This window comes from Benincasa hispida, chromosome 9, assembly GCF_027475165.1.
Source record: "Benincasa hispida cultivar pf3 chromosome 9, pf3_genome.v1.1, whole genome shotgun sequence".
Classification (NCBI taxonomy): Eukaryota; Viridiplantae; Streptophyta; class Magnoliopsida; order Cucurbitales; family Cucurbitaceae; genus Benincasa; species Benincasa hispida.
The window spans coordinates 25350700-25355123 of record NC_143486.1 but is presented as its reverse complement, the minus strand read 5'-3'; the positions used below and the strand labels follow the sequence as shown (position 1 = coordinate 25355123).

The 4424-nt window shown below is 37.3% G+C and overlaps 1 long non-coding RNA gene across 1 annotated transcript; it reads right to left on the bottom strand.

Annotated features, from left to right (window-relative positions):
- Positions 1 to 1231: 1231 nt before the first annotated feature.
- Positions 1232 to 2882, bottom strand: LOC150033702 (uncharacterized). Its single transcript, XR_016531873.1, has 2 exons — positions 2149 to 2882; positions 1232 to 1929 (listed from the first exon to the last, which is right to left on the bottom strand). It is a non-coding gene; the product is annotated as an uncharacterized LOC150033702 (long non-coding RNA).
- Positions 2883 to 4424: the final 1542 nt, after the last annotated feature.

Genomic DNA, 4424 nt, shown 5'->3' with positions numbered 1-4424 from the left:
ATCAATTATCATATAATTAATAAATTATAAATAAATACAATAACTAACTTATCATATTATATTTATAACCTATAGTTTTAATATTCCATCATATGCAACATATAAATCATAGTTCTTTTTCTTTTTTATGGTATTTAATATAAATCATATTTATATTAACTTCTTCAATTAAATAATAATGTATCAAATACATCATATTAATTATTTCATATACAATTTAATTAATTTAATTATATCATATATAATCAAATTATCTGTTGTTAATTTGAACATTTCAAACTAACCCAAAAACTGATTCTTAACTTGAATCCATTTAGCTACCAAGGGGATCTTATGGACCTATAGCTTGAAGCTCCAACCGTACGTGAATAACTGACTAAACTCTTTAATTACGATATCCACCATCCGTTAACTGTCGGATACTCCACTAAAGATTGACAGTTGCACTCTTTGTACTACAGATATATTTCTGTGTCCATTGGATATAACCAATCAATAATGCGACGACCCTTCACAAATTGCTCGTAAGTATGGCTAGGCCTAATTACCGTTTTGCCTCTGTAGTTACATCTAACTTCTTAATTACTACTGATTCCTCTAATGAACAATAAGTCATAGTCCCACTATGACCGAGTCCTCTCTTAACAAGAGAGAATATGGCCACTATATTCAAGACCTTGAATCAGCTCTTAAGGGAGCAATGTATCTACTTACCCCTACATCGGGGAAGGAGTGAATTTCGATTTGTGAAGTTGAGTTCCCAGTTCCCCAATTAGACGAATCCCCAATATAGTAGGCTTGTTGAGTTGGCAATCTGGCTACTCTCACCCATACAAATCAAAGGACGGCCTTTATGAGCAAGAGTTCACAACTCACTAAGAATTCAGGTCATGTCACCTATGGTCATCCTAGTGAAATGTAAGTCTTTATTATCAACGGTGTTATATAAAGAGACTAATCATTTCGTGGTCTGGTCTTATACAAACTCTTTATTATCAACGTATGTCTCTACATGATTGATGAGGCTCAGATCATTTGTAGTACTTTCAACATTTGTAACATCTACAAAGCGGGCCGTATCCATAGTGTCACAAGGATAAGGTACCCAACCTTATCCATCTACTACATACCATTTAGGTTATTATTTAAACAAGATCCACATGTATGTCTCTACATACTTGTTTAAATTTACATAAAATAACCTCGATCTTAGTTTATTGAATTGAGTAAATGGTTATAAAATAACACTTATTTTATTAATAACAATATATTTATACAGAGTTTACAAACTACGAGATTACAAGGAGATTTAGGACACCATTCCCAACAGATCGAGCATGAAACACTAGGTTTGCAGTCATAGCCCCAACCTTTAAATTGTCACATTAGAGAACAGAGATACCATTTATGGGAAGTAAGTAAGTTGCAAACCCATGTAACTTCAACAATGGTATGGGCTCGCTCTGTACTCAGATTCGATGCTTAATTGTGCCACGACATTATGCTTTATGAAGGACCAATATATGGGAGTGTCACTAAGGAAAACACAATAAGCAACAATGGAATTTTGGTCATCAATGTCGGCCGCCCAATCAACATCGGAGAAGGCTGTGAATTGAGGATTGAGCTTGGTTGAATTAAAAGACCATGAGACATAGTGCCCTTGAAGTACCGTAAAACCCTTTTGATGGCAAGTCAATGAACATCTGTAGGAGCCTTTAAGAACTTATTGAGTTTGTTGATGATGAATGCGATGTTAGGTTGGGTGTTTGTTCAATACTAAAGAGCACCAACAATGCTTCGATAGAGCAGAGGATCTGCAAGGAGAGCACCATTGTTGATAAAAATTTGCTTGTCGGTTACTGCAGGGGAGAGGCACAGTTTGAGATTTTGGTAGTTCAGCTTGTCCAATATATTAGAGATGTATTGCTGTTGACTCAAATGTAAACCATTGTCAAGGTAGGATATTTGAATCCCCAAAAATAATCAAGTCGACCAAGGTCCTTGAGAGCGAATTTTGAGTTTAAAGATGTCACAAGAAGAAGAATCATAGGCATGCTAGTGCTAGTGAGTATATGATCATTGACATGAACAAGCAACAACAGAATCATGGAGTCCCTTCGAAGGTAATATAAAGAAGCATCTAACCTGCTAGGAGATAATCCATAAGAGATGAGGAATTGTCTGAGCTCATCATTCCACGCTCTTAAAGCTTGCTTAAAACCGATGGCCTTATTTAATCGACAAACATGGTTTGGATGGACTGGGTTTTCGTACCCAGGGGGTTGAGTCATGCAGACAACCTTTTCAACGTTCCTTTCAAGAAAGCATGGTTGAAGTCAAGTTTTCGAAAAGGCAGCGTTGTTGAAGTCAAGTTTTCGAAAAGGATAGCCATGAGAGATTGCTAGAAAGAGAACAATTCGAATCGTAGAAGGTTTGACAACTGGACTGTGAGTGTAAGAAAAATCGATATCAGAGCTTTTGTAGAAGCCTTTGGCCACTAATCTAGCTTTGTGGCATTGGATGGTGCCATCCAAGTTCTTTTTTAATTGGAACACCCATTTGCACCCTACCACATTTTGTTGAGGCGAGAAGGGGACTAGAGTCCGTGTATTATTTCGACGAAGTGCTTCAATTTCAACATCCATGGCCGATTTCCACACGGGTACAAAGGGCGTTTTGAAGCTTCGTTGCTTTAATCAAGGATAGATCTGTGGGAGTTTCAACAATCTTTAGTTGGTTGTGGGTGGTCGCGGTGGCGGTAGAGCTGGTTCAGGGGTCACAGAGGGCTCGGGTGAAGAGGTTGAAGATGAGAAGTCGTAGGGTAAGGGAGTTGAAGATGAGGTAGGCATATGGGTGGGTGAGGTGTCTGAGTGATGGATGGGATAGAAAGTTTAGGTAGGTGAATTATTATGGGTTGGGGATTGGGAGTAAGTTGGAGAGCCCATAGTTTCTTCGTGATATGTAGACTCGGTCAGATGAGGACAAATATAAATAGCCTTTGTGATGTGGTGACGGGCCCCAATAAACCCACTTCTCTACATGAAAAGAAAACTTGTGAGTTTGATAAGAGCCTAAATTAGGAAACTATGCACATCCAAATTTATGGTAGATAAATCCAATTGATTATTAATTAGGATCTCCATGGCTGATTTGTTTTGCAACACAGGTGTAGGAAAGCCCATTAATTAAAAGAATTGCATTCTGAAACGCAAACCACTAGAACCATAATGGCATTGAGGCTTGGGCTAAATAAAGTGAGGCCCATTTCAACAATATGCCCGTGTTTACACTCGGCCCATCAATTTTGTGCTGAAGTGTGGTGACATGAAAACTGTGAAATAATCCACAAGTTTGTTCAAAGATTTACAATCGGTTTATATTCTCCACTACCATCCATTTGTAATATCTTGACCATGGCATTGAATTGAGTTTTCATAAGAAAAAGAAGTTGGTTGAAAGCATGAACAACATCATTATTTTGTCGAAGGGGGTCTATCCATGTGAAACGATTGAAGTCATTTATAAACACCACATAGAAGCGAAAATCATTGGCTGAAGGTAAAGAGGTAGATCCCCATAAATCTGTATGAACCAGCTCAAATTTAGATGATGTAGGAGAAAAAGAAATAGGGAAGGGAAGATGATGAAGTTTTCTGAATTGACACGTCTCACAAAAATCAGGACTATAATTAACCGAAACATTCAAATTACAACTCTTGATAATTCTATTTAGGACTTTAACAGACGGATGCTCAAGTCACTTTTGCAAAACAGATTTGGGCAGAGACAAAGACGATTGAAAAACTTGCTGTGAAGGAAAATGCAAGCCAACAACACCAGAGCCACTTTTGGGTAGCTCATGTGCACCATTACTTATGAACAGGTTGGAAGTTACTTGATAAAGACCATCTTTAAGAACCCCCTTCAACAGCTCCACCCTCGTAAGCTTGTCTTTAATTACACAGAAATCAGAGTGAAATTTGAAGTAAACATTATTGTCTAAGGCTAATTTCAAAACACCGACCAAGTTTTTGGACATTTCAAGCACGCAGAGAACGTTATTAAGTTTAAGACGGCCATAATTTGATGGAAGAACATAATTTCCAAGATGAGAAATAAATAATGGAGAGCTGTTGCCAACAATAACCTTTTCCATATCTGTGTAGTTGGATTTGGGGTTCAGGTAGTTTGGATTAGTCGTGACATGGCTTGAGGTCCTGCTATCAGCATACCAATTTGGATCGATGATGCATGGGTTGATGCCCTAAATCTCGTAGGTCATGTAGTTCGTAATTGTATTGTACAAACAATTTATTTGTTTAATAAAATATAAGGTATTTTATTTGAAATTTAGTAGCATTAACCCACATAACCAATAAACAAACATCCAATGTTCGAAGGAAATCACAAACAGAGATCTC